The 13,466-nt window shown below is 34.7% G+C and overlaps 1 protein-coding gene across 1 annotated transcript in view; it reads left to right on the top strand.

Annotated features, from left to right (window-relative positions):
* Positions 1 to 13,466, top strand: part of Sema3e (semaphorin 3E) — a 208,043-nt gene that overhangs the window by 76,422 nt on the left and 118,155 nt on the right. The gene's annotated exons all lie outside the window — the stretch shown is intronic.

Raw genomic sequence — 13,466 nt, 5'->3', positions numbered from 1 at the left:
AAGGAAACAAAGTCATAGACAAATGTGAGACATAGTCACTTCAGTACAAGTTTCAGTCAGATGCCATAGAGAGAATGCATCATTTACGGTGCTGGGTGGTAGAAGAAAAATGTCCGTTCTTTCCTTTCACCAAGCATACAATTTTCTAGTTCTCCAAAGGGTTGATTATTTGGGAGTTGTAATTTTTTTTCTTACTTTTTTGAACACCTCGGTTACATACCAGTGGTGACTTTGCAGGTGATTTGAAATACTTTCTCAGAATGATAAACCTTAATGACCAGAGAACAAGCAACTTGAACACTCTTTAAATCTCAAATTTTGCCTGAGTGGTTTTCATTTAAAAACACAAACAGAAAAGTCTCATTATCTAAAAAATATTTACTTCACCACTTAAGAACATATATTTCACATATTTAAGCCTTCTGTATAGTTGATTTAAAATATAAAGCACTTTAGCAAGAATAGAAGACAGAAAACAATGAATCCATGCTTTTTCATTGAGTTGCTTGTTCTTTCCTCATTAAGGGAAATTGAAAAAATGAAAAGAAATGTGTTTATGTTGCCAATTCTATTTTCCAACAGTTTTTTTTTTAATTAATCATTCAGTAAACAACGTGGCAAGGTCCGGTTTTGTCTCTTGGCCACATGTGTTAATGACTCTGTTCTGGCTACATTTATACTCCTATTATTGATTACTGGTGACTTTCTCGAGAAATATATTCAAACCTTACACAATGGTATATATTAATATAAACTTCTGTGGAAATAGATAATTCCATATGTAACTAAGATAGGTGAGGTCCTATTGGATTAAGGCAAATTTTTAATCAAACTCTAGTGTTCTTTCTTTTAAATCTAACAATTTTTATTGTCAAGGTTACAGGTACGTATGTAAGGCAGTGAGTACATTTCTTGTCAAACTTGTTACTGCTCCCTCATTTTTCTCCCAGTCCCTCCCCCATCAAGTTGTACAGTTCATTTCCAACATATTGTCTCGTGAGTATCACTGTTGTGTTGGTTTGCCCTTTGTCCTTTGTCTCACCATTTTGTTGTTCCCTTTCCCCTCCTTAATTTAGATAAATGTATATGCAATACACAAGGTGCCAAAATAAAATACAGTTATAACAGGGGATAAACTATAGGGGAAAAAAACACAAAAGAAAAAAAGAAACCACATAGTACATTAAAAGCAACAACAAAGGAAAACCTCTTGTTTCCATATCATGGAGTTCATTTCAGTTAGTGTCATTTTATATGGTCATATGTACATGGCAATTGAGCTGTTGTGTTCATCTGCTATGACCATCCTAAACAGATACTAATTATTACAAATGAAGGAAACGATGAGATCTATGTTTCTTTGGGTCTGGCTTACTTCACTTAATATGATTTTTTTCCCAAGTCTTCCCATTTCCTTATGAATAGAGCGATGTCATTCTTTCTGATGGAGGTGTAGAATTCCATACCACATTTTCTTGATCCATTCATTTACTCAGGTGCATAAATTTGGATACTGAAATGTAGGGAAGGACAGGGACAGTGCTGGGAAAAGAATAGAGTTGATTTGGTTGCAACCTAAGGAATGCTGAAAGATCCTTGTAATCATCAGATGTGGGCAAGTGAAACTCCTTTCCTCCAGGGAGTATAGCTGTATGAATACTTTCTAGGCTCAAAACTGTGAAAGAGTAGATTGCTTGAAACAATTAACTTTGGGGAACTTTGTTTAGTCAGCCCTAGGACACACAGTCCAGACTGATCTGTTTGCAAATCTTTGCTCTTTCTTTAAAGAGGTAGACAGTGAGAAAAAGGGTTACCAGTGCTACAGATCAAATAGAGTGATGAAGCTGGCAGACCCCGGCCCCATGCATCTGCAAGCACTGAAGGCATTTAGACAGCAGGTATATATTTGGAGTTAATTAATGATGCAAACTAAGCAGACAAAACATGGGTGGTGGTACAAAGAGAGAATGCCTATTAAATCCTAGAATTATAAGATCAGGAGGAAAGAAGACATTTCCATATTATATATAATTTTATTCAAAGCCAAACATTTAAAAAACACAATATTTTAACAACCCAACAATCTATACATATTATTCTATACTATTCTATACTATTCTATATACTATTCTATACTATGCCTAACAACATATGAAAATTGTTAAACATCCTACCATCTTGTAGGGATATGTGGCCCCAGCACAAATGTCCTCTCTGAATTCCTAGGATTGCTAAGTACTTCAGTAATTAAGCTCCTTTTCCTTTAACTAAATACTCAAGTAGCAGAATTTTCTGTTTCCCAATTTTTATTTTTTTCTACTTGTTTGTTTTTTATTTTTATTGTAAAGGTAAAGGTGGTGAACAGCGGGTTATAGTTACAAAAGTAAGACAATTGGTATATTTCTTTTTAAACACTGTAACCCCACTCTCTTATTCTCCTGCTCACCCCTCTGTACTCCCTGCCTCCAGTTGTATAGTTCATTTGCAACATAGTGTCCTGAGTAGCATTAATTTAGCTTTTATTTATTTATTTTTACTGCTAAGGAGCATTTGAGAATATTTGCTTCTCTAAAGTGCACCAGGTGTACTCACAAATATTACTAGGGTAAGTGCTTTGAAAACATTTCTACTAATTTGACTTCCCTATTAAGGAGAAGAAAACACATTGCAACTTTTGTGAGGTAAAGTTACCTAAATATACATAAAAATTATAACTTCCCCAAATATGTGAAACTTTAGTAAAGTAATTTTGCTGGTTTATGTATCAAATGGAATAGTATATGGTAAAAACTTTAATACTAAAATAATCTTATAGCTTACCATAATGGTTAAGCAAAGATAATGATTCTTTTGTGGGATTTAAAAATATGAATTTAAAGTATTTTTTAAAAAATAAATGTGAGCTATTATATGATGGCATACTTTCTTATTTGAAAAGGAGTTTCTAGTCCAGAAGAAATGAGATTGTGTAATAGACTTAAACCTATTAATATATTTTATATCTAATAACATCAACATTTTTCTATACTATTATTAAATGTTACTATAGATGTAATGTTATTATGCAAAGGAATGCACACACACATAGTTGGGAAGACCTTAACAATATCATTGTTTATGGGGAAATTGAGCAAGGAAAATCTATCAGGGAGACAGAGATTGGAGAGAGAGACAGTGAGTGACAGTATGAGAGAGACAGAAATAAATACACAAAGAAGTGGTCAGGAAATCAAGAAGAGACACTAGGAGGAATGGCTAATCAGAGCAAATACCACTGCACAAGAGAAAATTCATTACAGAAAAGTAAATTTGACAGGACAGAGTTGTTGGATTACCTTCCTGAGGGCAGTTTCCATTCATCAGTGAAATTGAAAAACAAGATTGTCTGTTCAGAATGGAATTTGTTACCTTTTTAATAATACTCATTTTGGCTTCTCATCAACTCCATCCTCTGACATATTCCTTTTTTTCTTTCTTCCTTTGCGGCTTAATTAAAAGTCAGTATGGCACAAATGCAAGTAGAAACTGTTCAGTCTCCAATTCACCAAGAGTTGAGGTCAGGAAAGATTCAAGGCAGATGCTTTAGTCCTTAGTATTGCTAATCATAATGAGGAGGCAGAGCCATACTGAGCTAGTATGCGCTGGCACTGAACAGGAATCTTTGAGGCACATTTCCTCTGGCATACTACCGCTAGCTCTTTTTGCCACTACCATCTGCCAACCTGCTGTCTATTTTCTTGGATATTCCTCTTCTCTATGCTGGTGTTATTGTTAGTTAGATTGTGCCATTCAAGTATCTATTATAAGTAGCACATTAAAAATTACAGCTTTGGATTTCTCCATCTTCCTATTTGCATTTCTCCCAGTCCTGAGAATTGTACTCAGGAATTCCTTAAAGATGTTAGAAAGAAGTTGGAAACCAGGTAAGTCTAAGTATTTTACAGAATGTAAGGGGCAAAAGTCCTGGATGAGACATACAATGAAACAAAGAATGAGGAATTTATTACTGAATTAATAGCAGAAAGACAACTAGAAAGATATCATACTATAAAAACAGTAGTATTTGGCACATAGTTTTTCTGCATTCTATCTTCTTAATAATGTCACAGTTATGTGACCTATCTCAGATACTGTTTTAGGATTAATTATCAGAACATTCTGCTCTGATTTTGCTATCATTTGCTCCCAAATGGTTAAGTACTGAAGGCTTGATTCCCCAATATGTCAATATTGAAGAATAGTAGAACCTTTGAAAAACACTAGGGACAAAAGGGAAACAAATGCAGCAATGATACTCACTAGACACTATGAGGAAAATGAACTATACAACATGTGGGTGGGATAGGAGAAAAGTATCAAGAGAGAACTAGGGCAAAGGTAACTTCATCCAAAAGGAAATGTGCTCTTTGTCTGTAAACCTTCTGTTTTTTTTGGGTTTTTAGTGTTTTTTTTTTTTGCATTTTCAAATAAAAATAAAAGAAAAAGAAAAACAGAGACTAGAGGAAGTTGCTTTAATTGAGGGGAAAAACTAGACTTGGGCTCTTATAACTCTGAACCTATCTCGTATTGTTTAATGATTGCCTGATGAAATAAATTCCCAACACTTCTGGTTCTCTGTTGGGATGGCAACACAACTACATTAGCTTCAGTAGCTGAGTGATCTGAAACATGTCAATCATGACATGTCTATATTTTACATCTAAATAACACTTCCGATTAGCACACTTTTATAATACTCTTGTAAAAACATCTATATAACAGCCGTAGAGAACTACTCGTAATAGAACTTTCATACCAGGTTCTTGTCTTTGGCCTGAGGACCCTCAGATAACAGATAGCTTAAATTTTCGGAAGGCTCCTGAAATTCAATGAATTGTGTGCACTCAAATTTATAAATTTATAATTTGTAATTTGAACCCCCTAGATCCCCAATAGGAATATTTCCAGTAAGAAAATATGAAGGTTATATGAGAATAGAGTCCTTATAGGGTTAGTGCTCTGTAAGAAAAAGCAGGTAAGAATTTGCTTTCTTTTGGTGCTGTGTGAGCATACAACACTAACTCAAGACAAGACAAGAAGAGTCCTCATCAGGAAAAAAAAAATCCACTGGCACTTTTTAACTTAGATCCCTTAGCCCCCAAAATTGTGAAAAAAATTTTTTGTTGTTTTAGTAACCAAATCTGTGGTATTTTGATTTAGCATCTCAACCAGACTAATACAATCCCATTTGCTTCTACTCGTCTTGTTTGTTTTGGAAAAAGTAAACAAAATTCCAGCATCAATCTTCTAATTCTTCTTCCTTAGTTAATATAATAATGCAATTTGTTAGTCAATCTTGTATATAATTTTTGTACATTGTTGTTATAAATTGTCCAAAACCAGAATTGAATTTTACCTTAATTAGCCTTTCTATGTTGAAGTTCAATGTTTTCTGTCCATGTAACTGTTCCTGTAAGGATTTCTATATGTCCCACTAGAGGCCAGTCCCCACAACATTACAGGAAAAAGTGTGATGATTTTTTTTAAGTTCATTGGCAAACACCTTTAAAAAGGTTCTCCTTAAACTGATATTTTATATATCAATAGGTAGGTTCTAAAGTCTAAAAAGGTCCAGGTGCTCCTCCGAACAATGACCCAAGTGTCCACTAGCTGCAATGAAAACATTCTATTTACAGGCACACTGTACAAAAGGGAGCTAGCCATATGGCTGGTGGCTGACATCTCATTCACCCTGCAACCTCATGTGCCACACTTAGAGAACCCAAAACAGAGCAAGCTCAATTGCTGCTGGAAGCCAGCCAGCAATGCTGGCCACATTCTCACTTATTCTCTAGGGCATGTATCTGTAACTAACTAGTCATGAAGAAACTCAACTTACCAATTTGCTGTGATAAAAAAAAAATGAAGCCCTAAGTTAGGCTTAAAAAAATTGTCTGTGATCAGATAACTTCTGATATGTTCCAATTCCACCCCAAATGGTTTGTGACCTTGTGAATGTTACTTAGCATCTTTATGCTTTGGTTTCCTCTTATGCAAAATGCCAACAGTGAAAAAGTCCTATGTCCCTTGGCTTGTTTGCAGGTTAATTGTGTCTGAAACATAGTCAGTGGAATAGCTGTGATTATATTTGTGCTTATGCCTTGTTGTATACATACAAAAATCACTAATGCAAAGCCAACATTTACATATGTTGGTAGGGTCTAAATATAAGAAAATTAGTAATTAGAGCTCATTATGATCAATGATCAGTGCCATGATAGAAAGTGGGTGACAGTCTGAGGACAGGGATATGGTTTTGAGGAACTTACTAGGAAGACAGGAGTATAGAGACTCCAAAAAAGACACCAAGAAATGGAAGACATGTTTTCTATGAATCAAGTAATTCAGTGTATTTATTATTAGAGGGGCCTCGAGAGTTATACTTGACAATGAGGTTGGGTTGATAGGAGGAATATTCATGGTAAAAAATGTAAACATTTTTTGCATATTATTAGATTAGATTCTAGATTGCACTAACTATAAAGAAGGAAACTCATTCAAGTGGGTGAATTGAAGTCCAAGCCAATATAGAAATCTATGAGCAAAAAACAAACTGCAGTAAGCAGCTTCATTATGCTCTGAAGAAGGTCCAGAGATCATAGGGAAAAGGATGGCTGAATTAGGGAGCTGTGAGTATAGCAAGGGGGAAGAAAGGAGCTTGCCTGCTAGGTAGGCCTATGCTAGAATTGGGACTTAGGGCTGGAAAGAAAGGAAGACAGTTGAATAAGAACGAGGTCACAGTAAGTAGTCTGAAGTCTTTTGTTACACCCTACTTCTCTTTATATTAATGAATGTACTAACAGGCTATTTTGTTGTTTCATATAAATCATTGGGCTTAATCTTTATAAACATACTATTAAACAAACACTTCATTGTGTGGATAAGGGAACTAAAGCCAAATCAGAACTGATTTGCTTAATGTCAAGTAACTAGAAAGATGAATTTTCTTGAACCTAAGTGAGAGTAAAACCGGTGTCTACTTCTGTAATGGCATTCCTCTCTATCACACTATTTCCTATCTTCCTTTCTCCAACCTATAATTCAACAACTGGCTTTACTGCCATTATAAATTTTCACCCTGTGCCTTTTCCTCAACTCACGTATACTCCCTCACCTGAAGTCTCTTTCCGAACTAACAAACCTGTTTGGCAAAATGATAGTGTTAACTTACTTTCTCTCATTTCAGTCCATCCTTACTATGTCCCAAAGTCCTTGTTGTGTCCATTCCGTCACCGGTTGTTTTGTTTTTCTTTGGTCATGAAATCAAGTGTTCACATTTCTGCTCTTTCTGTAGACTCTTTCTTCCACATTATACCCTTCACAACACGCACCACCACCACCATCCCATACTTTCCTTTAGGGAAAAATAGTTTTGGGATTTCCAAACCTCTGATGGAATTAACTTTTGTAATTATTTTTCTCATCCTCCCTACAGCAGTTTTCTCTAACATAGTTTCACTGCTTAAGTACATTACATGGACGACATATCCCCCTAAAACATTGTATGTTTCCTTCATCTTTCAAATTACTGTTGCTCAGATCCTACTAGTAGTTAAAACAGGAAATCTTATTCTTTTTTTTTTTTTTTTTTGCTTATGGGGCTTGAACTCAGGGCCTGGGCATTGTCCCTGAGCTCTTTTTGCTTAAGGCTTATGTTCTACCACTTTGAGATGTAGCACCACTTCCAAGTAATCTTATTTTTGATTGCCTGTGCGTGAACTCCATTTGTAGTTCTAAAGCTTGATGTCTAAAGATATTTTTGTAAGTACATTGGTTTCTTTTTCGCTCATCACTGCTCTTCTTTTCCTTTCTTCTCTAATGTTGCTCTTCTAAACTTCTCCTTTCTTCAATCATTCTGCATATTTAGGTAAAGCAGTAGCTGGGAGGGTAAAATATCTATTTGCTCATAAATGCATGAAGTGAGAAGGAGCAGCTGGTAACTAATTCATTGAAATTTCTTTATTGAAATAATGGACTCATTTTTAAAATTTTTGTTTATTATAGGTTGGGGAAATAAGCAACATTTCCTGGAACATAATTTCAATTAAAGCATAAGATACAATTTCTTTTGCTATTCCTAAACTTTTGGGTGAATAAAGCTATCTCAGTTGGCAATGATTTATTACAAACTTTAGAGGTGGGGCTGGCTCTTCCTATGCCTCAGCAAAGCCAACTTGTTATTTGGAGAATAGAATGTGTAAAGGCCAGAGAGCAAAGTTTTTTCATGCTCTGTCTAGCATAAAGCAGCTGCAAAAACACATGATTTGGAGCATCAAGGCTGGTCCTGAAGCCATTCTCAACAAATGCAGATGTATAATTTAAATGCATGTGCATGTAAGACCCTGAAAGGAGTAAGGTCCACTTCCTATAGGAACATTGAAGATGTGTGATGTCTCTTTCATTTTGTTATCCAAGGATGAATTGTATTCCAGAAGTGAAACAGTCAATGGAGTTGATGTATTTTTCTCTGTTAGCTACACATTCTCTTCCTGTATAACATACACCATACATTACATGTTATATATGCACTGTAGAAGAGCCTGTGGCATGTCTATAATTGCACATCTTCACTGTATGACTGAAATTAATTACTAAAATGTCCTTAAAAGTTAGTGATGAAATCCAGCTCTCTAGCATTCCCAGCTCTAAGACAAGGTTTAAAAGAAAATGTGGCAGGTGATTCTGTCTCCTTTGATGTTGACTATTAAAATGAACAGATATTTTGAATGGCCCATAAACACAAAAGGAAAACAGCTCAGGGGTTATTTCCCAACAATAATTCAGAATCTAGGACACTTATTCTAAAAGAAAGCCCTTTGTTGCGTTTTAGAAGTGCTACACATAGCCAAACACTTGCAAAGCAGGTTTCCCCGGGGGGCCTCAGCACCTGGATGGGAGCAGAGGGAAGCAGATTGGAGTAGTGAGAAGGGCAAGCCCTGGAGAAGGAAAGGATGCAAAAGGAGGGTGCTGGAGGAAGGTGGCCAGTGGGAGCTGAGCATCTCCACTTTCCATTCGGACCAAGGCTGCTGCTTTGTCTAATCACCTCTCCTGGCCCTTGGCAAGGATAACACATGCTTCTCAGATTTCTACTGGCATCAGTGTTGTTGCTTCAAGGGGAAAGAGAGAATAGATTGTAAGAAAAATCAGTTTTTAAAGCTTTCTTGTGGGTCTGCCTACCAGAAGACACACATGTAGGCAAGTGAAAATATGTAAGAAACACAATTTTTAGTTAGAAAATTGTGTCTAACTTTGTATCTAAATTGTGTTTAAAATTTTGTCTAAATTCAGTCTAGAATTATATTTTACCACCATGCCATTTTTTAACTCCTACTTTGAACACAAACAAACAAAACCTTGACAGGCATCAGAGAAGCAGCATATTTCCATTTAATTGTAATTTGCTATGGGAAGTCTAGTTCATAATGCCACACAAATCTAACTTTACTTAATTAAGCTTTTTATCCCATTAGAATATGATTGGAGGTTTGTTTCTCCTTCTGCAGCTGGTAGTTTCCACTTGAAGAGGAAACAGAAAATATACTGTGCAGTTAACATAACCTTCTCTTAGCAAATTGCATAAATAGGCTTTATTCTTAAACTTTGGTATGCAATGACATTGAATGACAAATAAGGCTTTGTTAGATTTTTTTCAAGTTTTAAGAAAATCCAATCTTTAAGAAGAAAAGATATTAGAAGTTCATTGATGTGGTCCTTACATTCAACCTGTATTAGTCATACTAAAAGCCTGGAGGAGACATGAAAATTGATCAGAATAGCACAATCATTATTAGTAATAAATGTAATTGGTTGATGACCTTTTAAGTCTAAAACCATTTGAAATTATTTGATATCCAAAAGTACAAGCTATAATTACCCAGCAAAATCATATATCTTGCAAATGATCTTGCATGTCATATGTATGTTTTTAAACATCCCAAAACACCTTTCCCTTTAATTATATAGCATGACTTAACTAATGGTATACTACATTAATTAATAATGCTGATACATTGTAATGTAACTCATATTCACTTAACCAGTAGGCAATCAAATGTATTTTTAAAAATGTGTTTGAACAATACACATTGTGAAAATTATATCCATTAATGGTTTGATGTCAGAAAAAATGTAAAGATGTACTGGGCTTTTCTTTCTTTCTTCTTTCCTTTTTTTTTCTGTTGGACTTAGAGCATAAAGCATCCATGGTACCTCTGGGCTGATTCCTTTGGGAACTGGGTGCAGAGCAGAGCATTTGGATGGAAGTGCTATAGAAAGTGGTAATTATACTGTCCAGGGAATTTTCAAGGAAAGAGCCACAGGAGACTGAAGTAGAGGTGATTGTGGCAGAGTTCACTGTCTTGATTTTGAGCCAAGAATCACTATCATTCTTTTAATTGAGACTAAAACTTGGAAGTTGTGATGTGCTGGCCAATTTTTACCAGGGAAGATACATAGAACTAACTGGAAATGAGTGAACATGGGCATAGTTTCAAAAATAAAGAACTGGAGCAACCTAAATGAATGGCAATTTATTAAAACAAATACCAGAGACGTTCATATTATTGGTGTGATGCTTTGCTTTTAACATTTCAAAACCATAAATTACTATTTTCTATTTTAAAAATTGTTCACTTTATTTTTTCCTAGTGTTAGTCTTCATATAAAACAACAGAAAAAATGTTTTTCATTAGAAATAGAGAAACTTCAAATTCAGAATACTTTTTTGCTTATTGACTAAAGTTTAAAATTATATTGATAATATACTGATAATAAATTATATCAGAATTAAAAGAAAGGCAAATGCATATGGTCTCAAAGTATAGAAATGGCTATGTTGTGATATTAAAAACATGTGATTTTCCTGTTACTGTAACTACATGTTTTATTAGTCCAAGTCTTTTTATTACATTATTCTGTATGTACAGAATTCAGATAATAAGGTGCTAATAACAGCTGCTATAAAGTGAGACAAAGTATTATTGAATAATTTGTAGTTGCTAAGAAACTAGACATACGGGGCTGGGAAGGTGGCTCAGTGGTAGAGCATTTGCCTTGCATGCATGAGGCCCTGGGTTCGATTCCTCAGCACCACATAAGCAAAAAGAAAAAATCCGGAAGTGGTGCTGTGGCTCAAGTGGTAGAGAGCTAGCCTTGAGCTGAAGAGCTGAGGGACAGCACCCAGGCCCAGAGTTCAGGCCCCACGACCGGACCCCCCCCCAAAAAAAAAAAAGAAACTAGACATACCTTTTAGATTATATTCTTAATTTCATTATTAAGATTAAACCCATCTAAAATATAACTAATTGTCTTCTTTTTTTGTTTACTTTCTTGCCTTAAAAGTTACACAGCAGAGCAATATGCAATTTCTTTTTGGAATGAAATGACTGTTTCCTTTTATTGTGTTATCTAATGTCTATGCTTGTAAATAAATGCCACTAATTGACAGACTTTCTGTCAGAAATTTCAGAAATTCTGAAGGCCTTGAGTCCCTCTAGCTAGAGGGTAATTAAAAAATTGGCCATATAAATATAGCTTTAGGGTAGCCACCCTGATACCTTCCTCTCAAATATTCTTCTTTCTGAGTCTAGGATGTAGGTGTTTGTTTCCTGTAATTAAATACAAGTAATTTCCAGGAGGTAATATGAAGATGAATTTGGGAATCATGAGAAATTAGCCACCTGGATTACAATTCAATGAAATTAACCTTGGAAATAAAATGGTAAAAATCTTCCAGGAAACAAAAAAAAGGTCTTTTTAGGGTCTGAATCAATTCCTAGCATTTACTTAGTGGATTATTTTCCTTTCATTTCTTTGGGATAAACAGAAGAAATTAGATCTCATAGTAACATAAAACTAACATTGTATGTTTCTTTGTGAGAAAATATCTTTAATTTTTTGCTACAAATAAAGCATGTTTTTCTGTTAAACATTTTACAAGTTACAAAACATCAAAAAATATTACTAAGAAATTTGGTGAAATTACATCTATTTAAAACCAAACTGCCGGCATTCAGTACAAACATTCATTTTTCACTTTATTCTCTCTTCATTTATCTGAGTGATCACGTTTAAAAAAAAATAAAGTTGCTGCCAAATGAAGTTTTGTTGTTCAGTCATTATACAAAATATATGATAGTATAAATATAATTACTTTCTTGTAAATGTTGTAAAAACAGATTCATCACACAGACCAACTGTCAAATAACCATATTATGCATGAGTCATCAGCACCCATTTATATTAGCTTATACTTAGTAGTATAACATGTAGCTATACTAACTTAGGTAAATCAGATATTTTTAATACCATAACATAGCCATTTCTATACTTTGAGACAATATGCAAATGCATATTTTAATTCTGGAGTAATTTAGTATTATCAATATATGTTTTAAACTTTAGTCAACATCCTCCATGTTGACGGATTAGAGTAAGTTTTTGACCATATTATGTAGAATGTTGTAAACTTATCCAGCTACAGCTTCACGTGTTACATAGTATACCTGATTAGCTCCAGAGCACTAAGACAGAAGTAAACAGTGTGGTGGATTCTGGCATCCATATTTGGGTCAATATAGCATTTATACCTGTCAGGACCTAGAAGCCTGACTCTTAGGAGCCATGTCCTGATGATTGTGCTCATATAAACCTTTCCAACCTTCCTTCAGCCTCTAACACGCATACAACTCTCACTTAACACTATCCCTACCTTTCAGCTGGGACATCACCCCTCTTCTGACTTCATCTAATGTTATGTTTATATTAAACCCACTTCAAGTGTTCAGACAAAGTCATGTTACAAGTCAATAAGGGTTTAAGTTATAAACCTTCCCAGAGGTTAGAAAAATTTTAATAGGTTCTCTTGAAAGTTAGAAATATCCAAGTTGTAAAACTTTAATGACAGGAGTAATTCAGAGCGAATTAACTAATTGGACCCAAGGGTCCTCCTTTACAACATTTCTTTAAATCCTACAACATAGGCAACCCGTCCATTAGATAAGCCTCTGCTGCAAATCTAGACTTCTGTGCCTAGGGAAGTCAGAGAATTCACTCGTTACTAGATCAAAAATAAATCCATATTTTGGGATCTTTCTGTTCTACATATAATGTCTCTTTCATTACGTAGTAGAAAAGCCAGTTACATTCAAAATTAATTACTTGTCATTTTAACCATGGCAGCTTGCCACCAATACATTAAAATATCTTTATTAGCCAAATGAAATGTGCTAATTAATTGCCATTTTAAAAAATGGGTTTCCTATAGATGACTTGCTATCACGAAATATCTTCTAGGTTATTTTGTGAACTAAGAATGGCAGAAAATAGGAAAGACATGCATGAGGTTAGTATTGTACTACCTACTGCAATTTAATTCACAGAAGTGACAACTTCTGCCAGCAATTTTGCCTTTGCCAAAGAATAGGGTA

The sequence above is a fragment of the Dipodomys merriami genome, unplaced genomic scaffold (assembly GCF_024711535.1).
Source record: "Dipodomys merriami isolate MVZ:Mamm:240054 unplaced genomic scaffold, mDipMer1.0.p SCAF_5, whole genome shotgun sequence".
In the NCBI taxonomy this organism is placed as follows: Eukaryota; Metazoa; Chordata; class Mammalia; order Rodentia; family Heteromyidae; genus Dipodomys; species Dipodomys merriami.
This window is presented reverse-complemented; position numbering and strand designations above follow the sequence as displayed.